General features: G+C 40.3%; 1 protein-coding gene across 8 annotated transcripts in view; it reads left to right on the top strand.

Annotated features, from left to right (window-relative positions):
- Positions 1-1,144: 1,144 nt before the first annotated feature.
- Positions 1,145-25,700, top strand: part of PTPN13 (protein tyrosine phosphatase non-receptor type 13) — a 112,271-nt gene continuing 87,715 nt past the window's right edge. For 6 of the 8 annotated variants that reach the window (XM_039710534.1, XM_039710531.1, XM_039710532.1 and 3 more), the window contains exon 1: positions 1,145-1,255. The gene's annotated coding sequence lies outside the window, so the exon portion shown is untranslated. Of the gene's footprint in view, positions 1,260-17,159; positions 17,278-25,700 lie in introns of those variants that run through there. The other 2 variants (XM_039710528.1, XM_039710527.1) reach the window with 2 other exon arrangements.

Below are 25,700 nucleotides of genomic sequence, written 5' to 3'. Positions count from 1 at the left end.
TAACAGACTCTCAGATTACTGTAGCCTCTTACTATGTAAATTAGTTTTACTACTCATCTTTATTTTTGTTATGACTTACACAAATTCCCTGACACTATTAGTTATGGCAGACTGACTTTTATGCTGAGTCCTTAATACTTTAGTTAATACAAAGCAATTGGCATTTCACTAGAAAACAGTTACAGTCAAATATTTTTATTTACTCTAAAGCAACTGTTTTCACAATTTTATTTTTTTTTCAAACAGAAATTGCTCTTCCAGGCTATCATTCTGAAAGTTCATTTTCACACAGCCCGAATTTGGGGCCACATCTCTGGTGGCATTATTCTTTGCAACTAAAAGTGCTATTTCGTGACTATTTTCTTCCACAGTCTGGCTCCACAGAGGAGGGAGCTACTACAAAAACTCCAGAGGGTCCCACAGGGGAAGCTCCAACCCCACTGCACAAGTGGGCTGTGGGTTCCCACAGTGCATTTCACATTCAAAGTGGAAAAATAAGTCTTTAAAAAAAAAAGGGGGGGCAACCCACCCCAACTTTTCAGCTTATTAAGTGGACCTTTCCCTCACCAAAGTTTCTCTGACAGCTATGAACAATCGGGTGTGTTTGAAAGCTTTGGCACTAAGGCTTTTGTTCAAGTTTGCGGACCAAGACTTCCAGCTGAAAAGTCTAGGAGCAGCCAGATCATCCCCGAGGAAAAAAAAAAAAAAGAAGAAGAAGAAAACAAAACCAAAAAGCCGTCTTTGGGGCCAAGAACAGGGCTGAAGTTCGCCCCCAGGAGAGCCAAGTCCCGAGTCAGTCCTGAAGCCGTGTGGAGCTCCGGCCGGCCCCTGAGGGCGGGACGGGGCCGGGGCCGGTCGGGGCGCGGAGGGAGCGGGCGGGGCCGGGCGTGTGTCAGCATCTTCCCCGCCGCCCCGGGGGCGGGAGGGAGAGGGAGAGAGAGGAGCCGGGAGAGACGGAGGGAGGGGAGGAAGGCGCGGCGCTCGGGGGCGGTGGGCGGTGCTCGCCCGCCTCCCCGCGCTGCTGGCGGCCCCGAGGGGCAGCGACCGGAGGAGCGGAGAATGCGGCGGCAAGGAGGGACGGCGGGGCGGGGAGCGCCGCCGCTCCCGCCCTCTGCGCGCCGGGTCTGGCGGGCGGCGGGGCGGGGATGCTGCTCCGCGCTCGCAGCGCAGCCCTGCGCGGCCGCTCCGGGCGAAGCTCCGCGCTGCTCGGCTCCCTGGCCGCCCTGCGAGCGCGGACGGCGGCTCTGGAGCGGCGGTAGGTGCGCTCCCAGCGGGGCAGCCATCCCGGCCGCCTCCGCCGAGCCGGGCTCTCCCGCGGGGATGGGGGCTCTCCCGGAGGGATGGCCGCCGGTGGGCGTGCGAGCGCCTGGCTTTGGTTCTGGGATCGCGGCGGGGCCGGCGGCGGGGTGTGGGAGAGGTGAAGAAAGGCCGCACGCAGCGGCGGGGATGGCGGTGCTCCCACCGGGACTCGCAGCCCGGGTCCCGTGGGGTCGGGCTGGGCGCTCGGCAGCAGCGGGACACGCTCTGCCGGCCGAGATGGGCTTGGGTTTGCCTGCGCCAGCCAAACAAAGCCGCCCCCGCGGCCCTCGGACTTGTTAACAGAGAGGAAACTTTTTCCTCATTAACGTTTTTGGAGGAGCAGAAATGAAGGATAAATCTGTTGGCCGGTGATGAGAAATAGCGTAGGTTTCATTGGCTTTTTATCTGCTAGCAATCGACACCTCCGCAGACCGCAGGATAATCTCTCTCATATTCTAGATTGTGTCATTCTCTTTAAATTGCATGTTTAAAACAACAAAGGCAGTGACTTCATAGGGAACCGCCAGGAGCTGTTCCGTACCCCTCCTGTTTACTGGGGAAACATTTGGGAACCGGTTTGGTTTTGTAGGTAGGATCAGAAGTAAATGTAGGACATGGAAACTGTAAGGTTGGTTGCAGGTAATCTGTGTCTAGCCATCTTATTAAGGTGTGAGTTTTGGAGAAGGGAATATGAAAGTCTTTGCATGTGGAACTAGCTGGGGCAGTAACCATGATCAGTTCCTGAAACCTTTTCAGGGAAGAGGACGCGTTTTGTGAAACTCTGCAGTGAAACTGGGTCAGAATGCATAGATGTTTTCCTGAGGGTAGAACCTCATGTGAGAAAGCTGTCATTGAAAAAAAAAAAAAAGTATATATGTATGTATTCCCAGGTGCCCTGACTCCAGGGTCATTAGTTTGGGCTCAGGTTGGTGAAATGATTGCATTTAGTGCCCATTCCAGAGCAGGACTGCTGTCGCTGTTCACATCAGACCATCAGGCCTCTGACTGACTGTCGCCTGTGCAAGTCTGTCTTTGGATGGCCAGAAACAGGATCTAAAGGCATTTCTGCAAGAGTTAGAAGCAGCCACCATAGAGGTACAAATGAGAAACAAACAGTTTGGGTCTTGTGCAAGAAATACTGATGAGGAAAGAGTAAATCTGGTCAGAGGATCTTTTGGTGGTGCAGTTACAACAGAATTTGCTACCACTCCTAGTGCTATCAATAGGACATATCTGTTCAGCTTTCACATGCAGCAGATGTGTTTCAATTGGAGTGTCTTTTTTTTTACCTGCTACAAGCATGTCTTTCCATGAGCAGTTCTAGACTTTAAGCAGTAATTTAAGGAAAGAAGAAAATTACAACAAGAAAGAGAAAAATATACATTATAACCTTTAAAGATACTTTATTACTCATTTTTAACCTAACAGCCCTGTTTGGTGTTATGAAAGGCACATAATGTTTGGGTTTTCTTTTTTAAGTTGAAGATACAGTCAAAGTAAACACTTTCAAATATACCAGATGTGAGAGGAAACAGGCTGTATCAGAGGATGCTGTTCTGACGCTTAATTTAAAAAAAAAAAGCCCCTCTTAATTCCATGACTGTTGTTGAGTGGGATTGAAGGCTGTGAGAACCCCAGGCTCACGGACATTTGAGTGGATGGAAGAGTGGGGAAGTATCTGTGTGAAAAGATTGGGCAGAATGTTAAAGCACAAGTGAGTACACTGCGTGTATTTTCAGCAGGATAACAGAGCCTGGTGAAAGGATGTGACCCAATAGTCTATTTACAGCTTCAGAGGCCTTTGAAAGTAAAAATGGACTGCGTGGATGAGTGGCAAGTAACCACTGTGACTGGTCACGACCAGTGATACCTTGTGCATAGCATTGTAACTTGTGTGAAATGTTGGCAATTTCAGTGCCTTGAAGGGAAGCAGTGAAGAAGTCTAGGAAAGGGAGGAGATTGCATTCCTGAGAGTGGGAAGCTACCAGGACATAAACGTTACCTGTTCTGGTGGCAGGAAATTGTAATGTCTGCTTTTTTTTCCTTTACGGTGGGATTTTTTTTCCGCAACATGGTTCGTGCAGACTGACTATCACAGAGAAGGCCTGAAAGTAAAAATGCAGTCTTTTAGCTGTTCACTTCTTAAGGAGCACAGCAGGGCAAATATTTTTATTTTTACATCTGGAACAGGAATTATTTGGCACATAGCTATTTTTCTCCCAACCAAATGCAGGTATGAACAATAATAATTAGTGGTTGTATGGTACAATAAATCTTCAAAGTGGCTTCAAATCTTAATCAGCAAACCTTAATAGCATGCTATTCCTGCAAGGAAGGTAAGTAATTAGATAAAATGAGACTGGGCAGACTCTTAAATGGAGTTTATTGTTGAAGTGCCTGTCAGTTTCACAAAGCTCTTCTTTATCACTGAGGTCTCTGAATGCTGCCATACTTAAAGGGCTTCAGATATTTATATGTTGAAATACACGCCATTATGGCCCAGAGGGCCTTGTTAATATTGACATTCTCTTGTTCAAAGTTCTTCACAGTGAAGGACACCTTGCACTCAAGAGCCTCTGTAGTGGTTGTTCCAGAACACCTGTGAAGACTTATTAACCTGAACAAGAGTAAGGTCAGCTCTTTAGGAGGAATTATTTTCTTTGGAAGGGCTTTCCAGTTCACTTGCGTGACAGGCCTAGAACTTTTAGTCCACCGATGGTGAAACTCAAAGTGATTTTGCAAGTAGTTTGTTAAACCTAAGAACATTAAATGTTGCTGCATTTTTGGAAGGAGTGTTGGTTATCAGCTCAACAGTCTGTCACTTTTATTTCCTCTACTTACAGAAAAATTTGTCTGGAATTTTCCTGTTTCAAAATGAGCTAGTCAGTGAGGGCAAAAGATTGAAAGGCAAGTCCTGATGTAGGGTGTCATGGTGCAGAAAATACTGGTAAGCAGTTGCCCCAAGCTGTCGCTTCCCATGGGATAAGCATGGATGGAAAGCTGTGAATACCAGGGTAAGTTAATGTTGTATGTCGCCAGTTAACTATTAATGAAATCTGTGCATCTGTAAAGAAGGGTGGAACTTCTGAAAGAAGTGTTTCCCAGCCCCACCTCCTCCTGAAGGACAGGGAAGGAAGCTGGCATTTACAGATGGGAAGGGCACAAGACGACTCTTTGGTGCCGTTTTTATTTCATCTGGGCTTCTCTTTCTCCTCCACCACTTAAATACCTGGTCAGGAACCAGGCATATTCTTTGTGCATCATTATCTATTAAAATGCTTTCATAAAAGGCAATTAATTGAGTAGGTTGCCTTGGGACAATGATATGCCCTGTAAATTTGAAATCCAATTGGTTAGGATAGAGATCTGCTCCAGTTGTGACACTGTAGAAAGAATAACAGACGTGGGAAGGCTTTGTTCTCAGGGTTTCATCTGTCCTTTATCTTTTATGTGCAAATTTAATATGCCACAGAAATGTCTGCAAGTATTAGGTCACGAATTAAGGGAGACCTGGTATTAAAACTGCTGATTTTTGATTGTTGGTATTTATGGGGAATACTGTAGTTTTGCAGGATGTTGAGTATTATTAAGGATTTGCAGGTGGTAAGGTAATTAATGTCAGATTTAGGACTAGCTGCTGTGTTAGCTCCTGGTTTCTGCTTCAAACAATTGGTCATTAAATTTGGTGAAATGGGGCACTTGGAAAAGAGACAAAAGCTTTATCTCCTGTTTTGCTGCTAAAATTAAAACTCAGGGAGAAGAACTGACTGACCTAAAAATGACGAAAATTTAAGTGCACAAGTTTGAACTGAACACAAACTTCGTCATGAACTAATCTGATGCTGTCAAAAACATTGTGCTTTTTTAGCAGACTTTCAATTTCTGTGTGCTTCTGCCTTGTCAGCAGAAGGACATGGTTTTCTGGGATATCATGGGGTTTTTTAAATCCAACTCTGGCTACATTTTTTTGTGTGCATGTGTTTCTTAGAGGTTGTCTCCTGAAGAGCATTTGTCTGTATCTGTGGGAGAAATATGGGCAGGAACATTCTATAGAGCTGGCTGAAATTTTTGAAAGTGAATCTGAAAATGGCTTTCATGTGGTGTTGACATCTTCTCTGAGTATTTGTATGTAGTGTGGGTACTTGGCTTCAGGCATGTGTAGAGAGGTACATTGGAAATGGTGTATCTGAAGTCTGGTTTATTTAGATCTGGAGCTGGAAGTCTTTATGGGTGACTTTTCTTGAGGCTGTTAGAACATACAAATTCCTGATTTTTTGATGTGCTTTTCATCACAGTGCAAGCTGGATAAATCAAGGGAAATACCAGGGTTCTTGTGTGTTTCACATACAGTTTGACAGCAGCTGTTAAAGCTTTTTTGGCTACATCTGTGTATGTATACAGGTGCAGCTGATGTCCTCTGGCAGGCAGATGACAGTAATCTTCCAGGCACACTCCAGGATATCCTTGTGTGTTGGAATCTTAGCACCGTGCTGTATGAAACTGACAATAAATACAAGTTCTTGCAGTAGCACAATTACATTGTTGAAATTGTTGCATTTTTTGTTGACTTAAATGCTGTTTCAGAATTATCATTGAAAGGCATAAAGATTTGTTAATGTAAATATTTTTTTGTGGTAAAATTGCATGCTTGGAAGTGGAAGCTTCTCCAAGTCTCACGTCCATTCTGTACTCTGTCCTTACTTTTATTCATGTCACAGCCAGTGTTCTAGTCATGTGGTGGGCAGGACCTCATTATCTGTTAGAGAAGGTTTAGAAAGAAAGAGAAGGTTTAGAAAACCTGTTAGAAGGTTAGAGAAAAAAACCCAAGGAACTGAGTGCAAAGGTTTTCTAAGTTATTGCTGAGTACAGACAGAACAGGGTTTATCTCATAATCTCTAGGGGTATAGACACTCTCGGTCATAGCTCCTTGTTTGCACAGGGGAATTGGTTTCCAGTGATTAATTTTATGCTTCAGATAAGGATTTTTCCCTTTTAATATTAATTTCCTCAGCATCTCAATAACATGGGCATACTGCACTGTGTTTTTTCCAGTTTTCAGATAGACATGAATGGCTAAATGGAGGGCATAAAAACCCACCCCAATAAACCTGTGACGCACGCAGTTCCAGGGCTTTCTTAGGGTCACCAGGGAAAGGTAATGGGACTTGACTCATAAAACCTTGTCTGTTTTACCCTGTAGAACATTGTTGTTGAAATATTAACTACAAAATTTCAAACTTGTAAGCAACCTTAGTTGATGTTAAAATGTGTTCCATATTTCTTGTTGGGACTGTTGATTTTTTCTGCTAACCACTTCTATATATTGTTATTTTAAGAAATGAAATAAATTACTAAAGACAGAGCTAAATTAAAGTGTGAAACTTTAGTTGTTAGAAATAGTTATACTTCCTGGCAAAGTCATGCTTGGTTTAAATGGTGATAGATTTGGACTTGGATATTGCCTTAAGCAGTAGAGGGGTGAAAAAAATGAAGCATGTGGATATTTAACCATGTCATACATAGATAGTTTAACTTTTCTACCTAGTTTGCTTATCAGGGTGTCTGTGCTGTAAAATATCTTGCTGAGTTTTTATCAAGAGCCAGCATTATGTTATTACTGATTTTACCCATTTCTCTCTTCACAGATTTTAGTGTTTCAACAGAGAAAAGTTAGAGAAGGGAAATGGAGCAGAAGTTTTGCCTTTTAGTACCTTTATGTAAAGTCAGAAAATCCTCTCCTAGTGATTAGGATTATGACCAGTGGAATAATAGCTCTCTTTTCTCAAGTCAGTGCAAAAGCTGTATTTGCCTTCAATGAATTAACTTAGGAGTTTGAATCCCAGGCAAGCAAATGGTCGACAGGATGGTCCAAGTGCTGCTTTTATGCTTCGCTTTTTAATGTCAGTGAGGAACAGCACACGTGGTGCTTCCAGAGACATCTCTGTAGTATGTGTCACTGACTGGACAATTGTGTGGTTAAGTTTAATTAGGCTGCTTCCAGCAGCCTAATTAAAGACTGTGTGGAACTTCCTTAAATGGGATACTTCAACAGGTGACAAGTACTGGTTTATCCTTCAGAGGATTTGTTATGGTATGTCTTTCAAGTGCCCTAGTGTGTTTTAACTGTTTTTCAGTGATTGAGGTGATTTTTCTGTTTGTTCTTCTGAAGCCAGTTTGCTTTCAGTTTCCGTAAGTCTCTAAATTGGACTGCTTCACATTAATTTGACACTTAGGAAATAAGAGAGTACTGCCTGTATGCATGCATTATGTAGAGATTTATTTATTAATAAGCTCCCTGTGCACTTTTCGATCAAGGATTTATCTTGGGTAGGTTTCTAGGAGGAAAGAGATTCTGTCCAGCCTTCATAGACTCTGTATTTTAGAATTTTACGTATCTTCAATCATCTTTAGTGTTCTTAGGCCAGTGCCTGAAGGGCTTTCCTCTTAACCATTAGAGACAGAGCTTCAGAAACACCTGAACATTCACCTTATTAATTAGTGTTGGAAAACTGTAAAAAAAAATAATAGCACAGCTAATGAATCCACTGAAATATTAGGAAAAAAATGTTCTGGTCTAGGGAAAACTTAAATTTTTATATTTTTCCATAAAAATAACTTTGACATTTATGGTTGGCATCTGAATTGATACACCCTGAAGAATGATGAGGCTCTCGCTACTAACTTCACTGGAAATTTGAGTGGGATGAAAGTAGAATGCAAATGCTATTGACATCATTATTGATACATAACATTGCAGTAGACAATGTCTGTATGTCCATAAATTACCAGTGCTCTGTACAAGAGGAGCAGTTGTGGGCTGTCAAATGGCTTGTGTCTGAAAAAGGAAGAAATTATTTTACAAGGTAGCAAGAAAACCTGTAAAGTACCTGGAAAATTTTGACCTAGAAGGTCTAGCTTGTGAAACTGTTAGAAAACCATTATCTTTTGGAGGAACACATAGTCTGGAACAAAAGGAAGGTGCGAGTAAGAAAGGGTTGGACTTGTTCAAGATGTGATGGGACACCTTCAGTTCCCTCTAGTCCAGATTTATGGGCTTTGCAAGAATGTCCTTATGTGCTGGTGGTGGAGGCTTCTGTGAGCTGAGGTTTCTCCCTCATAAAGACTGGGATGAGCTTTCAAACCTTCATAGCTGCCTGTCCTTTTTGATGTTCCCAGCTTAGTGGTTATGTTTAAGGTCACATAAAGGGTTAATAATTACCTGATTTCTATCTCGTGGTTTTTTATTTGTCTGTTTTCTTGGGTTTTTTGTAGGTTTTTTAGAACTATTTATCTTCTTACCCCTTTTTATTTGTAAGGTTGTTCAGACTCCGAAAATCAGAAGTTTGTCGGGGAAGTCTTGCTACAGTGATCTATTTAATAAGATTTGCAAGAAATATACACTATGAGTTTTTGAGGAACGCCACAACTTTAGACTTGGATTTCCTGAAAGAGGTTTCTTCTGATACTATAATCTGACAATGCTTAGCAATCAAGCTAATAGTAAAGAACCTTAAATTTTGAACAGCTTCTTTTTTCAGTGTGCCCTGTCATTGAATCCCTTGACTGACCTTAATAAAGAATTTAAAGATTATCTGATTATAAAAGATTTGCTAGCTGGCAGTGCTGAAAGTTTGTTTCATCAGAAATATAGACTCATTTATTGAGTGGCTTTGCAGTTAGGTTATCACATGTGTGGAACAGCCAAATCAGCCTGGAGCTTTAAGCACATGGGCTAACACGTAGAACTGAATTACTGAAATAGCTGGGTAAAGCTCCTTTATGTCAATTTAAAATGTGTGTGCTCACCATGATTGGCACAAGACTTGGGTATTGCATTATAAAAATTGTCTTTTTAAAAAATTACTCTTGTTTTTAGAGGTTTTCTTATACTATTGAATCACGTTAGTTAGTTTCAATCTATTGGCAAACAGCTTTGGTAAGAATAATTTTTCTGTTTTTCCTTGGCCTCTGATCCAGTTCTGTCCTCTGTGTATTTGAGGAATATGGTGTGTAAAGGAAGAAAACTTTAAGCTGGGTTTTTGTTGTTTTGTCACAAAATACTAAGGAAAATCGTGAAAATGGTTTTATAATAGTTTTGAAATTTTATATCCATGCAATGCCTTAAGAAGAGAAAATATTTAGTATGCTGGAAGATTTATTGCTTTTGTTGGAAGAAACCATTTTCTGTGCTTTTTGATAGCTGCAAACATTTACTGGTGCTTAATAAAAGTCAGGCAACTTTGAGGCATGACTGGGCCCTTCAAGACCTTTAGCATGTTCTTTTCTAGTGAAATATGAGAAGTAAGTTGCTGTCTTACAGCAAACAAAAGCAAATACTCTTTGTGAACCACTTAATTGCAGCTGTGGTACTGGAACAAAATGTCATGTGGAGGGAAAGTGCAAATGTGCTCAGAAAGGGGATTAGAGAAGTTAACAGAACAGAGACCATTAGTGACTATTAGATTTGACTGTGCAGCTTGAGCTCAGGAACTCAATAAACTGGTGATTGCCAGGAAAGGGGATGGGAGAGCTGGTCTGGTCCAGTTTAGTACTTCTTGTATTAAACATTGCTGAAGTTTCTGAAACCACAGAAATGGGAAGCTCTTCCAAACTGAGAACTGATTTAAACTCTTAAAAAAAAAAGGCCAAAAGCTTAATAAGAAGCCTTTTGTGATCTGCCTCTGAAGCTCATGTGTCTCCACGTGGGCTTGACTTGATGTTCAGAGAAGAACAGCTGTCTAGTTCCAGCTGCAATTCCTTCCTGGCTTTTTCATCCTTTGTCTCTTGGAATCTGTATTCCCTTTTGTTCAGATTGCTTAAGGAGGGTTTAAATGATGGATAGTCAAGTTATCAGGGGAATTAATTTTCATGCATGTGACTCTAGAGTAAAAATAGCTGCTCAGGAAGAGAGAAGAAAAAGACAGCAACACTTTGATATCACAGTTTAGGTTGCAGTTTTAGTTGTTGAACTAAAACAAAAGTTTTAGGCAAGTGAAATATACTACTAGGTAAAATGGTAAAGTATGTACGTAAACTGTCATTTTAAATGACATCACATGAAAAGTGCAACAAAAGCCAACTTGTGGAGACATAAATAATTGGATTCCTCTTACAGGTGAGAAACATTATTTAAGAAGGGAAGAACATGCTGTGTAAGAGGCATTTTTTTGTTCTTGCTTCCCTCAACATCAGATTCTTGTGCTCTGTTGGTATTACCATGTGTGCTGTGTGTGCTCTTGGGCCTTGCACAGAGTAGTTGAACAGAGCATTTTTCAGTACAAAACCCTTAGTTTTGTGGCATTGTCAGACACTGAAGGAATTTGTGTCTTCAACTGCTCAGTATTAGTGAGCAGAATAGAATCAGCAAACTCAATTTAATGTGATATGTGGAAATTTCCCTGGTGCTTGCACAGTGCAGAATATAGTTTGCAATGTTTTAGGAAATATTTTTGTACTTTCACATTAACTGAACTCTTTGATATACATATTAATTATCACTGATTCTGTCCCACCCATTGTCTTTGCTTTGAGAATATTAAAGAGCTGAAGATCACAGAATTTAACTTTTCAATGTAATATGAACTGCTGGTTGGGAAGTCTGCTGCTGATGCAAAATCCGTTTGTTCTGCTTCCCTCTTCAGTGGTTTTGGAGAAATGGAAGAGAAACTATTGCCTGTCTAGACTTTAATAGGTTTATATATATTTTTATGTAGACAACATTAATTTCAAGGCTTGTGATGTATTTTCAGTGATATGCTATAAATGCCAGTTAGAAAAAAACTAGCAACAAACAAGACAAAGTTTGTGCCAAGAAGTAAATATGCATCTAAAAAGAGCAATTGCTTTTTTGCAATAGTTTTGGAACCTCAAAGTATAAAGTCTTCCAACTTCTTTCAAAGAATTTGTGGAATTCAGATTTTGCTGTGGGAAAAAAGCTCTACTTAGTCACCAGCAGGCACCTGGCTATATAGAGCAGCTGTAAATTGTGTGTGACTTCTGGGTCAGGAAAGTTTGGGTTTCCTTCACCTTCCTTTTTTTCCCCACTCCCACTGGGAGAAATTGGGGTTTTTTATGTTCAGGAAAGTTTGGGTTTCCTTCACCTTCCTTTTTTCCCCACTGCCAGTGGGAGAAATTGGGTTTTTTTACTACTTGTTTGTAGACTGATGGTGTAAAATCAAGGGTGAAGCTTGACAGCAACATCTATACAAGTAATTATTGTAAAAGATCCTTAGAAAACGGGAGAAGTCACTCATCAGCATGGTAGGAAGCAAAATCTGGGTTAATACCAACTGTCTTCAGTTAATTTTTTTACCAAAGCTCAAAATTTTAATCTATACCTTTTAAAATGCAGGCTGTGAATGGTTCTATACATTTGTTTCCCCCTGAATAACTGGGGGGGGAGTGTTATTCAATGTCTAGGTACATGGATGAAAAAGGGTCAGTAGTTTAAAACCAAGTGGTAAAGCAATTTTTTGAGGAAAAATTACTTTTCCTCTGGAATTGATTAGTAATGGTCCACTGAATCCCTTAATTTTGCCAGCAAGGCTTGGTATCTAGAAACTTTCACACAAGAAAAACAAATTGAAAAATTATTATAATGTTCCTGACTGCCCCTTTGTCTGTAAGCTGGGTATTTCTTCCTTGACTAAAGCAGCCTGTGTATTCTTCTCTCTCAGCTCTCTGATGAAGTCCTGGTTCCAGCTTTTGTGCAGAGTGAGGAATTCATGGATAACTTCCCACTGCAGACTGAGATAATGCATTTTTCTGTCTCTAAGATTTCCATCTCAAGACTGTAAAATTTTGTTCCACCCCTCCTTTTTTTATTTCCTCCTTGCCTCTTTACACTAATACCAAATTGGGTGTTTCTGTAAGTGGTGAACACTTGATGCTTCTCATTGATCGCTGCTACTGCTTTTTCTCAGGTTAAGTGTGTATGCAACTTGAGGCAAACCAGTACAACTGGTCCAGTTTGATAAACTCTCATTCAAATTCAGTATTTTGTAAGCAAAGTTTATGGGAGGTTGTTTTGAAACTATTGGTAAAACATTTGAAAGTTTTGAAATCTGTTTCAGACTACTCTCCAAGTGGTGTTTTTCAAGTGTTGCATTTATGAATTTGCTATGTGATGTATCAGTGAATAATCTTCAAAGTGTTTAGCTGGCAATGAAAGATAGAAATGGGAGTTGAAGAGGTTCAGCCCATGTTTCTTCACACATTTGTGAAAATTTTTTCATAGAAGCTGAATTTTCTCCTAGGAGTTAATTCCATTTGTATACCGAAAATGTAAATAATACTTTTTAAATAATGCACCCATTTTTTAAAGTTTGCAAGAATAAAATTGAAATACTAAATTCAGGACTGGAATAAAATTTGGATTGTTGTCAAAGTTCTAGACGTACATGGAAAGGATGAAAATTGGTATATTGCATGCAGACTAGATTATATGAGACTTGAGCTTTAATGTTTTGAAGGGAGGATTTTTTTTAAAATTTTTTCTTTTTTTATGGTATCAGGTTTTTCTGTTTACTTTAGGCAGTTGTAGTTACTGTTTTCTTGGGTCTCCATGCAGTAACAGTTACAGAGTTAAGCTGTGGTACACAGTATCATCAAATTGATTGTGAAAGCAGTAAGGTTTGATGCATTCTTTAACTGGTCTAACTCCCTTTGGGCCAGTTGTATGAATTAAAGATTCAAGGATTGCTGTTATATTATCCTTCTATTCTCCTTTCACTTAATCCCTCTCTGGGCAATGGCTTCAGAGATTCATGTGACCTTCTGCTTGGTTCTGTTCCAATACAGTAAATATGATTTGTACATGGGCAGTACCTGTGTATGTCCTCAGTCTGACTAACTTTCCATTGCTATTTGTAGGAATATTCTTCAAAGAAAAGAAGGATGATGTTGTGAATCACTTCCTTCTCAGTTTCTAGTCCTGTAGAGGAAAAGTTTCTGCTAGTTTGCCTTTGTTATGCAGCCCAAGGCTGTAATATGGATTTTTGTCCTTCTAATAGGAATGTTTATCATCCAGACAAAGCAAGAGCTCTGGGGTTTTTTTGGTGATAGCAGGCTTGGTATTATGTCATGGGAGGAGGTGCTGCTGTCTTGTTTTTCCTGTTTTTTTGGCAATGCCATCTTCTGTAGCTTGTTCTGTCCTGTAATCTGTCCAAGTACCAAAACATTATGGAGTGCAGGTAGTGTTCTTTGTCCGTTCTGGTGTATGGAGCTCGGTCACATCTGTTACATCACTGACTATCTGTCTTTGCTATAGATCAGGCACTCTGTTTTGTGTGGAAGGTCTGCTGAGGAATTGTAGAAATCGCTCTTGCAGGTTTTTCATGCTGCTGTCAAATGATATTGAGACTTTTGTTCTTTATGGTGAGAATCTTTCTCTACACTCCAAATCCCGTTCACTTTGTTGGCTCAGAAACCATCAGCTTGGTAAGCATTTGAAGCTGGGCAGAAATAGCAAGTAGGTGAATCTCTTGTGAAAGAGAAATGCCAAGTTTTCCCACCTAACAGGAAAAGGACTAATAATCACACCACCTTTGAGGGCAGCTAAGCCATGGAGAATATCGTGGCTGTAGGACTGAATAAATCATGCGTAACCACTGAATTTAAGATGAATCATAAATTGGGTGTGTGTTAGAAATTTGTTCAAGGGGCAGTATAGTCAATTTAACAATTGTTCAGTTGTAAACACATACTGAATCATGCAGTATATAATTATATATTTTTCTGAAGTGTGGGGAGCAGAGTGGAAGGCTGAGAGACTAGTTAACTGGTCAGGTTCTGATTAACTCATATGATTTTGGCACAAAGGCATATGTGCTGTGTCAACTCACGTTTTGAAGGAAGATCATGATTTCCTAACCATAGGCATTCCAAGTCTTCAAGTGGCTTTGTCTACTAATTAATCTGGAGCTAAAAGCTCCTAATTGCAGGATTTAAACTAGACAGTATAAGCTGCTCGGGAAGGTTTTGGCCTCCATAAAGAGCTCATTTGAAAAGCAAGTTTCCATGACCAAAAATCTTCATGTTTTAATGTGGAATCTTTGAACTGATGGCTGTCTCTAGACATGCTGCTAAGTAGTTGTCATACAGACCATACTGTTCTCAGTACTTGGTGTATACCACACCTAAAGAATTGAGTGGGTGAAAAATAGGTAAATTTTGATGTACACTATTAGTTGCAGGAAATGGATCAGCTATGGATGGTTGGATAAAGCAAATCTGCCTTTAAAATCAGTTTTTTTCAGTATTTGCAAGATGGCTGTGGGTAATATGCTTCAAGACCCTGCTAATAATAGATTTAACAGAGCAGTCAAAGAACTTTGGAAGTTCTGAAATATAAAATCACCAGCAGCAGGAAATTGAGAATTCAAGGAAATCCTATAATGAGCCTATAGGGAATAATATCCTTCATGTAAAGCTTGTCTTCCATTTTCTGGGCAGTGGGTCTGTTTCCCAGCATGGAAGAGTACACAGCATATTTTCTGCTCACCCTCAGATTTCTAAGTGCCATGTAAATTGGTTACTGGATGGGAGTGTATATGCACTAAGAGACTAAGCACAGCTTTAGTCTTAAATTCATTTCTGTATGCTTGAGTATGGAAGGAAGTGGAGAAAGAAGGGATCTGCAGTCTGAGAGGAGAAATGATCACTGTCTGAGGGTGGAAACAGTTCCTGTGGGACAAACACGCAGAAGAAGAGATCTCCATGTTTGCACAGTGTGCATTTAACTCAGAGGTCTGGTCTCTTCTGTATTATGGTTTAACCACATACTGTTTCATATAGGGCATGTTGGACCTTATTGGTAGGTCACCTGAATTACATTACACAGACAGATTTTCAGTTACTGGGGGAAAAACTGAGCTGTGTCCTGTTCAAGGACAATTTCCAGCAGTCTGCTCTTCAGCTCAGCATCACTGCAAGGAAATATCACTGAAAGAGAAATATCTTTCCTATCACTTGAACAGCAGTTAAGTGCTTTCAAGAAATAGTAGTTGACTGGATTATTTATTTTCCCAAAAAATGACTTGCTTATGGAGAAAAGGAAGTGCTGAGAAGTCTCTTATGAGGACAGGGGTTTTTATAGGTGATGGATGCTTATGAAGTTCTTTGCTGTAAGACTCGCTGGTGCTGCACTTGCAATACTGTGTGTGTGTGTAGAGTGAAGAGCTAGTTTCTGGACAGATGGAGGTCTCTTACTAGAGTTGCAGCCCATCTGCTGGTATCAAATCTGTTTTTCCAAATGCTTACAGAATCTTATTTAAATCTGCCTTGGCCAAAACCTTTAATAGGCTTTAGGGACCCTCTAACAAGGCTTTCAGGTAGTTCATGTTGGCTTCTCAAAATAGATCAGTGTTCCTGCCCATTTGTAACTCTCTTTGTCCTTCAGGGCTTTTCTCTTGTCCTTCAGCAGAAACTTAATACAAAAGTGAAATATTTGGCCTCTATGGAGTATATGCATGCACTCACACATTTTATATAGGTAGTGGAGAACACATGCAAATGTGGGGACATGCACGCACTCTTCTCAACATGAGTGGGCACTGTCAAAAGCACATCCTTCCTGGAGGCTGACAGACATAGACTGCAGCGAGCCAGGTATGTAGTGGCATTTGCCAGTGCTTCTCATTTCCTTAGGATCATCTTTCCTTCATTTGAGGCAGCATGGACAAGTCAAATCCAGCCCCCTGCCTGTTCACATCTCTGCCATTCCCTTGGAGTGTTCGTTTCCTGATGAGGCACCAGGGTATTGTCAGTTATGCTTCTCAGTTGGAAGTGTATGAAGTTGCTTTATTAGATTAGTCACTGATTCCCCCTGCTTAAATCTTTGTAAAGGTTTTCACACCTAATAGGAGGATAACACATCACAGACATTTTAAATTGTATTTTCATGCATATGAAAAGTGTAAATCTCACACCTTGTACTGCCTTGTCTGAATAGAGAGGCTCTCTGTCTGAGAGCAAAATTACTTTTTTTCTTCTTTTACAGAGCAGTGAAGAAAATCCAGTACTCTTGGAATGAGACTTGATGTTTGCTATTGTGCTTGAATTAGCATTTATTTCAACTTACAGGAAAGCAGAGCAAGACTCTCAGCTTATGCTTAGGTCCTAGAGACACAGATTTTCTTGAGTGTACAGTTCTTGACAGCTGAAATGTAGGCCTTTGTTCCATCTTGTCTGTTTTTCAGGCTACAAATTCAGACTTTCACAATAATAATTAGTCATCACTTGTGTGAATAATAGCTTTACTCCCAGACAGGTGAGTTCACAGATAAGATATCCATGGTGTTATCTATCTGCAGACCTTGTAATGTTCTGTTCCTTATGCTATATCTCCCTTTTTTAATTTTTTTCCCAGAAATGAGCCTAAGAAATCATAACTGTCTGAGAAGGCAACACACCTTTTTTTTTTTTTTTTTTTTTTTTTTTTTTTGTCTGCTGCAACTTCTGTGTTGTAGATCATATATAATTGCTTAAAGAAATCTAAATTTTCCAGGAGCTGGGAATATTACTTCTTTGAGCATCAAAGAATGAAGACTTGGTGCATAATAGACTCTCCAGATGATTTTTCTCCATCAGTAATTATTGACATAATTAACTCTTTTCACCAAGTCACTGGCAGAAAAAACATGTGTGAGGATGTAGTTCAGCTTAGGGCATTGGGTAAGAAAGTAATTGGGAGCCATTAAAAATATTGGAGTCGTAGTAAGAACCGAGTACCTGGAGAGGATGCTGGCTGGGTAGTAGCTTTTAAATTGGTTGGGTTTTTTTTAAATTGTCATGGCAAAACCCACACAAACATGCAAGTGCAGTTTAGTAGAAATATGGTAAGTGGGGTGATCCATGTGGGAGTTTGTCAGCTCTCAGTCTGAATGTGTGCTTAAACAAAAAAATCCTGGTGTTTTAGCAGTGCAGCTTCTTTACCTGTGTACACCTGAGGAGAAGCACTGCTGGAGGAATCCGATGCAGGTAGGTGTCATTCAAACTTCATTCTGTTATTCAGCCAGTTTTATCTGCATTACTGAATATTATTTCCTTTCCAGGCAGGACATGAGGTAGCTTTTAGTATGAATTGTCCTCTGAATACCAGAGGTTTTTTTCTGGTTGAGTACACTAGTCAGCAGCTCTCTTTCTTCTTGTGAGTGTGTAAGGATGCTGCTTTCAAATGAAGACTTTAGTATGAATTGTCCTCTGAATACCAGAGGTTTTTTTCTGGTTGAGTACACTAGTCAGCAGCTCTCTTTCTTCTTGTGTGTAAGTATGCTGCTTTGAAATGAAGAACACAAACCTTATTTCTGAATCCATTGCATTCTTTACTAGTACCATACATGAGGTCATTTTTAACTATGGAAAAACTGCTTTGGTATGCCATAGTGCCATCTTTTATGCTAATTTCTTTTTCCAAAATGTCTGATAGTCAAATATGTGAGGCTGACAAAGATTGTTTTGCTCAGATCCACCTTTCTCCCATGAAAGGAAGAAATCTCAAAACCCACGTGAACCATGCAGTTTACTCAACAGCCTAAAAAGCCATTTGTGGAAGGATTGGATGTGAATATATAGAATTAAAGTCAGGCTTTGAAATAACCTATGGTAGGGTCAGTCCTTACACTTCTTAAGAGTATGTTGACTTCTATATTATTTACAAATATACTGCAAACTTAACACTTTATGACTAAGGTTGGTGGGTGCTAATGCTTCCCTTTTCCCCCCCAGTATTGTAGCACATTAACTTATTATTTTTGTACCTATCTGAAGGGCTTTCAAGTGCCACATGCAAGAAAACAGAGAACTCTTAGTCACTTGGCTTAATTTTTTGCTGATCCAGTTGTACTGCCTTCGTGACACTGATTATTACATTACTGCAAGGGAACTGCCTTCCCAAGAAGAGGCATGTTTAAAGGAAGATATCATTCTCTGTTACTGAGACTGAAAGGATTCTGACAGAATCTGAGCCCTTTGGAACTAGAGAATTTGACTGATGTAGTAAAAGTTATCACTTCATTATCATGGAGACGCCTTAAGCTAAGCTTTTAAAAATCTACTCTAAAGTAAGTAGATCCATTAGTGAAACATATTGGTAGAGTCTCTGAATTTCTTGTCTGTAGCAATTTATATCTTGGTGTTAAATATTTGAGCATTACTCTTCTCAAACATTGGGAACTGATTATGAATAATACTATAATATAGTTATAAAATAATGTACTGACTGAAAAAGCAGTTACTGTACTAAGTAATCATCACCACTGCTTCCTTCACTTGCTCACCAGGGCCCGTGTTTCATTTGTAGACAGCTTTAGAAAGTCACAGATGGTGGGAAGCACTACTTAGAGACTTAGAATAATGCTTTCCAGTAGCTCCATGACATTTAAATCAGGTGCCTACTACTATTTCTGCTCCCCTGACAAAAGCTTTCATTCCCTCTTCAGCTGTGCTGAGAGCTGAGTGAGTAAGGACAGACTTCAGTCATGACCTTTTCACAGTATGTGAGGAATGCGTGGCTCTCCAATGCAACAATGGAATAACTGCTGGACTAAAGCTGGAGGTGCCATTCTTAGTGCCTTTCGTCTGATAGACAGCACATCACCACTCCATCCTGTAGCAAGATGCCTTTTTGCTTCTGGTTATTTCAGGTCATCAGAAGGGTTTAATTTGTTATGTGTGAATGAGGGTGTTTAAAAAGTGTCACTATAGTCAAGCTGCTTTGTAGTCCTGAATTTTTTTTTTCCTAAAGCTTGCCTTAGTCACAGGTCTTCTGCTGCTACTTAGCAATTAAAATGAAAGTTGCAAGTATGAGAAATGCATCAAGGAGACGTGCCCTCTCTGAGGTGGAGCAAATCAACAGCAAAATGAGGGAGTTGCCCAAGAATCTTACACTGACAATTAAACAAAGAGAGGGATACAAGAATCATGCTGCGATTTATGTGGATTAAGCTTACTTTGTAGTGATAATTATATGCTCTTCTGAATAAAATTTTAATATCAAATGTGAAACATCAGCTACCCTCATGTATGAAAAAGCATTCTGCAGTTGCCTAGAAAACATGACTTTCATGATCATTATATGCAATTTGGACTGGCTTTACTAGTTTGCCTAACATGAAGCTTCAGATAAACAAGTTTATCTGGTTCTGGTGATGGAGACAGAAGAGCCAAGGAGGGAGTCAACACTAACCCTAGCTTGTCTTCCATTGTGTGTTCAGGCTAATGCCAAAACCTGATTTCTTTCCACCTTCCAGGAAAGAAATAAAGCAGTTTTTGAGTAAAATAAACACTGCTTGTCCTGGAGGTGCAAGCCAAGATTCTCAGTGTGTCACATTCTTCTGTCTTCCAGATCTGGGAATATAATACTGATTTAAGGCTTTGGGAGGAGAAATGCTAGCATCTCATCTGTTAATCTGTGTATGCTCAGATAAAATGCCAAGATTTATATTTCTGGGAGTGTTTCCATATTGTGTTTTCTCACGAATTGGAGCTAGTTTCCCTTCCTTACTTAGGAGGTCTGAGCTCAAGCAGCAAGCTATCAGTTTGAAGAGGAAATGCAGTTTCAGAGAAACTTGGTATAGGCTGAGGACTTGCCCAGGAGCATGGGAATTTTGTTTTGCTGACATTTCATCCTGTCTGCTGTGGGGGAGAAAGAGGAGAACATGGAAAGAAAATATGTGAGTGGAAGAAGCTAATCTATTCCATAACAGGAAGAGGGGAGAAACACTTAGGTGGTGATACAATCTCTGCTGGTCTCTCTAAGATGAAAGAGAAGGAATAGTGCTAAGGTAGTATTATTATATGGTCTCAGGTTGAATGAAAAGCACCATGGGACTGTGGGATTTTTTCCCAAAAACTTTGGTTCACCTCATTTCTGGCAGCTCTTTAAATACTTTAGAAAAGAGGGGAGAAATGGTAGCTGGATCTTGTGGGGCTCTGTCGCCCCCCCCTTTTTGTATCTGTAGGAGAAATTAAAAAAGTGGATGTGACACAAGGGTTTGTTTCCTTATCCTTCAAGACAATAATTGAGAATAATGTGCAGTAATTAACTCAAGAGCAGGACTCTAATAGAAAAAAATCTCTTTAAGCACAGTTGATTAGCTTGTGTGTTTGACTTGATTGCATGCTTGACTTGACTATTTGCAAATAATGCCTTATTTTCTGGATAGTCTATGCAAATTGGACCTGCAGCTATAGGAAAACCACATTTTATATGTGGATTTGAAAATAAGGTTTCAAAGGCTACTGAATTGCAAGCTTTCTGTCTTGGCTCCAGGGTTCTGCACTTCAGCCCGGTTTCAGCAGCATTATTATTGGGGATAAACTAATTGGTATATGTAGTCCAGATCTTGTTTGGGGGTGTAAGATGTGGGCCAATGTAAATAAATAGGATAGATTCCAGGATTCTGAAATTACAGGGCATGGTAACAGCTTAAGGTGCTCAGGTTCTGAAATGGGAGAGACCAGACTTTGGAAACTGTCCAGGTCTAGCCCCAGTTCAGTGTCACTGAGACTTGTGCCTGTTGAGTGCTTTTAGAAAGCATTTTGTGTTCAGTGAGTGCTGAATGAAAGTGTCAGTGTTTTATTTTCAGGCAGCTAATCATGGCATGAAAAAGGTGGATTTTAAGAGGTTCTCTTGGATGGAATTGTCTTGTCAAATGTACTTCTGCAACCAGGCATTTATATCTCCAGAGGAAGAAGCCCCCTCCAAGAAGGAGCTCTTGGCTTATCTGCTAAGAGAAAAGTCTCTTCAGAACCTGCCACCTTTTGCCTGAGTGTCCCTGTGGAGCAAGGGGGCAATATTGCTCATATTCAGGACAGTTAAGGTCAGCTAACAGTGTTTTACATGGGACAGATAAGATGGGGTTTTTTTCCACTGAAAGTATTTTGTATGTATATAGAGCCTTCTTGCTCTCTCCTCTTTGTTGTGAATTTTGTCAAAGGATAAAAATTAATATCAGAGTATTTTATGTGATCATTAAGAAATTCTAACACCGTTTGGTATTCTAGATTTTTTCACTGTTTCTTGCGCATTTAAAAACACCTGCAGAGTGTATGCCAGAGCAGTTGCTTTTCATGTTTCTTGGCATCATATTCCTATGAAATATCAAGTGTGAGGTAGTGCAGGCATTTCAGTTAGCTGATATTAAAGTACAGCTTTTGACTAAGTTTTTGTTCTGAAGTTATTACAACATTGGGGGAAAATGCTGATGCACGAGATAAGGAAAAAAAGCAAGGGATATGTTAGTAAAACCAAAACACCAAGTGTCAGACATCAGTTAAGTTGAAGCAATTTAGCCTTTTGACTTTTAATGTGTTTCTAGAAACTTTTTGACAAAAATTACTGTATTACAGACTTTAATAATCACTGTTATGGCAAAAGCTTCCTAATATTTTGGCTGGCGACAGTTCAATAAAATTTGGAAAGAACAGTCCTTTAAAATTTTCCAAAATCTTCTTTGCTGTTGGAACCCTTCGATTTCAAATTTAAAATTTAAAACATGTGAGGAGAAATGGTGGTGGTTGGGTGAAATGAGAATTCTAAGCACTTAACTTCTGTGTACATAAGCAGTTAAAAAGTGAAGACTTTGTAAGTGGTAGGGATAAAAGTATATAGCTTGCAAACAGTCATTTTGACAGAATAACTCAGTGTGAAGGGCTGCTCCTGTTGTGCTTTCTGTCCTCCTTGGGACAGAGCAAGTGGAAGTCTGCTGGTGGGGTTGGCACTGTCTGGATGTTCCATAGGTGGTGTGCTTTTAACATGGGTTGCTGGGACTTTGAAATGAGAATTTTTAAAGCCAGGAGGTCACTGAGCTTGTTTTCGGGCAAGAGCCAGAGCCCCATCCCACTCACCAGGGAGTGTGTGAGCTGTCTGTCTAGAGGGAGGAGCTGGCAGCTGGTGCTCATGAGGTAGACAGGCTCTTTTCAAAAAGTGTCTGAAATATGGGAGAGGCCTCTGTCTTAGGCAACATTTTCCCCCGTGACTGTGCTGCCTGCATGGCTTCGGGCTGAATGGTGCCAAGAAATTTGCGCCCAGAGCTGGTTAATACAAATGATTTACACCTGAATTTACTCTCTTGTCCTGGAGCATAAAAGTTGTCTCCATACAATGCAACTCCCTTCCTGTGGAAATAGTATTCCTGTGTGGTCTGGGAGTAAATTCTGCCCTGGAACAAGCAGTCTGTCAGGTTCATGTCTGTGCACCTCCAGTGTTCTAATTTGTCCACTGCCTTCCTACACTGTGTTGTGTTCTCTGCTGTGTGACTCTCCTTAGGATGTCCTGTGGCTGTGATCTCATGTGAGTTTTGGGTGTGTGAGTACTCCATGCCCTAGCAGTTCCTGTGGAGTTCATACCACCTAACCCTTGCCTACACTGATCCCATCTCCCTCTTGTCTTGTATTAAGATGCCATCATAATTCTGTCCCAAGGAAAGGGGAAGAAAACTTGTCCTTGGAAGGTGCACCTTCCAATGTTCTTTAGTCTGTCCATCCTTATTACAAGGGCACAGGATTCCAGATCTTGCTTTTCTTGGATAAGGAGGAGATGGGGAAAGGACTTGTAGCAAAAAAATGGCTTGACATGAACTATGAGTTCATAGAGAACTTTACATCTAGATTTCTTTGCTGGTCAGCCTGGAACACTGAAAAGCACAGACTGCCAGGAGCATGGTTTTGATATGGTATTCCACAAAAACTTTGTTTTTCTCTTAGAAAAATTAGTCCATATAGTCCTTATATTGCAATTTATCATAATGTTTGGGTATTGCATAGAACCAAAAGCTTTTGTATGAATTGAGCATTTGAGGTTTCTGTATTCACAAAGGACCACACACTATTGAGGGTTCTCAGAATCTGAGGAGACAGGGAATTTGGAGGAGTTATGCATTGCAAACGTCAGCATTCCTACAAATACCTTCTTGTGAAAAACATCCAAGACAGACAAAATGGGGGGGAGAAATATGTATTGAGCCAGGCACTTCCAATGTCAGTTCCAGATCGGTGCCTGGCTGAGGAGAGGTGGGCTGGACAGGTGGCGAAACCTGGCCTTGCATTTTCCTGCCAACAGCTTCCCCCCAGCTTCCCTCAGTCAGTTCCTTGGTGCTAGAGAACCATTTTGTGGGAGGTTTTTTAATCCTCATAACCAGCATGTTGCTCTGCCCATTGCTGAGCCAGAAAAGCACTGCAGCTTAAAGACAGCTTTGAGGAAGAAAAGTCACAGAGAAAGTTACCAAAAAAGTTAGTGAAACAGATCTGCTTCAATGAGAGTCCCACTCAAATCCCAGCTTGTGGCATTTTGCATGTGGCTGTGCTTGTAATGACTGGTTTTGTGATAGATTTTGCTTGGGCTTTCAAAATCATAGTTTGGTTTTGTTGGGTTGTGTGTTTGATTTTTATTGTCAAGCTCCTGCTATCTGTAAAATGCAAGCAGATCTTGTTGCTTGCACTGCTACAGCAGAGGGGTGGCTGGGTGTGTATATCCATATTGTTTCGTACTGTGATCAAGAAATTGTTTGCTGTAGGATTCTTTTACTGTTGATGTAATGTGTTTGGGAGTTTGAGCAGACATGCTTATGGTCTCTGTTGTGTTGTTAAATAGGGAATTGGCTTATATCTGCTACAGAACAGTCCACACTGTTTAATCACAGCTGAAAGGATGCAGCATTTTGCAGAATGGCGAGAAGGGGAGTGGCAGAGAAGGATTTGGTGTGGGGGAGAGGGTATTGTTGTTCTTAGGCTTGGCATTCTCCTTCAGAATATTTATCACAGAAAGTTTTTATTTGGAGTTCATGTATTTTTAGTCCCTAGGAGAAGATGAGGTCTTTTAATCCAGATAGCTTCATTCTGGATGTACCTACTGAAATTTGACACAGTGGCATGAAATCACAGAATTTCCTGGAACAGTGAGACCAGACACTCACTCTGTGCTTGGTGTATGTGAATCTCATGCTGACTGGAAGCACAATTTTCTCTGGTTTTCCTTCCATTTGTTGCAAGTCTGCATTGGTCCCTGTCTTGCCTTTTGTCATGGTTTATTTATTTTTCTCTTTGGCAATTCAGGTTTCATCTTTCTTTTAAATGTATCTGAGTCTGCTTTCCCTTCCACTGTCTCTTGATGATGACTTTTGAACATTAATTGTTGAAAATATATCTGGCTTAGTAAATATGCACAGTAATTGAATGCTGCAAACTGGCAAGTTGTGAAATAAGGAAAAATAAGCTGTGCTGAAAAGCAGCCAGCAATATGTAATTTTTCAGTAGTAGTATGGAATTCTGGGTGAAAAGGCTCGTATTTTAGCAAGTATTGTCAATCCCCATGTTTTCAGTTAGAAACTGCAGGATATTCAGCCTTTTATGTTGCCTTTATGTGTGTTTAGGTTGGTTATCTGTAGTTAAAAACACATGGAAGACATAAACCTGCCTAGACAGTTGGGAAACTAAATATAGCCTGTAAGCCTGTTCCTCTTTAAATTTGTTAGGTTAGTATCCTACACCTGGGCCAGGACTGTATGGTGTGATGGGGAGGCTCTGGGTGGGTGATTTACAGAAGCTTCCAGCTGTACATTGGGTCATCTGAAACTGTTGGTACCAGTTACTGGTCTCCAGACCATAAGCATTGCTTCTGGAACTGTATTTTCCATTTTCAGCAACAACTTCGGAGCCTTTGAGACAAATGACAAACTTACCAGTGATGAATGACGGTACACCTTAGGCTGTTACTACAGCTCACTGCATCAAGATTGTATTCTCTGGGCTTTGGAGGGAAGCACAGAGAGAAGCCACTGCAGCTGCATCCTAATCAGAAATAGAAATTGGCATGAGTGCTCAATCAGAGAACATTCCATAGATAGCTGGAGTAATTAAGCAGACACATAGTTTATTTGCTCCTGAGCTTATGGAACAGATGAAGCTTTGCTTTGCCAGAATTAGGGATGCAGTCTTCAGTTTTCAGATGGCTTTGGACAACAGAATATTATATTGTAGTGTGGTGGTTTAGCTCTTTCAAAAATAGTGGAGCCTAATTTCATTTATCTGGGGAAAGAAATCTTTATTTGTTTTCTGGGGATGTAATATGTAGAGTGCTGCTAACAGTTTTGTTTTGGGTTTTAACTGCAAGGAGAAGCTGTTCCATAGCTATCTATCAGTTCCATAGCTATTTTGCTTGTGTACATATTTGCTGGCAGTGCTTCTCATAATATGGCCATGAGATACTATCAACAACTCCATGAAAGGAGGAAGAGCTTCCTTTTCTAACAACAGCTTCACTGACTTAAACCTGTCAAAATTGTGTCAATAGTTGATTTATTTTAATAAACCTGTAACTACTGATCAATCTGTTATCTTTATTAACAGAGCAAGCTCTTGCCCACAGCATGTGAATTAATGCCAGCTTGTTGAATTTATGGATG

The sequence above is a fragment of the Passer montanus genome, unplaced genomic scaffold (genome assembly GCF_014805655.1).
Source record: "Passer montanus isolate IOZ18808 unplaced genomic scaffold, ASM1480565v1 scaffold23, whole genome shotgun sequence".
Classification (NCBI taxonomy): Eukaryota; Metazoa; Chordata; class Aves; order Passeriformes; family Passeridae; genus Passer; species Passer montanus.
The sequence above is the reverse complement of the archived record's forward strand: the minus strand, read 5'-3'. Positions and strand labels throughout refer to the sequence as shown.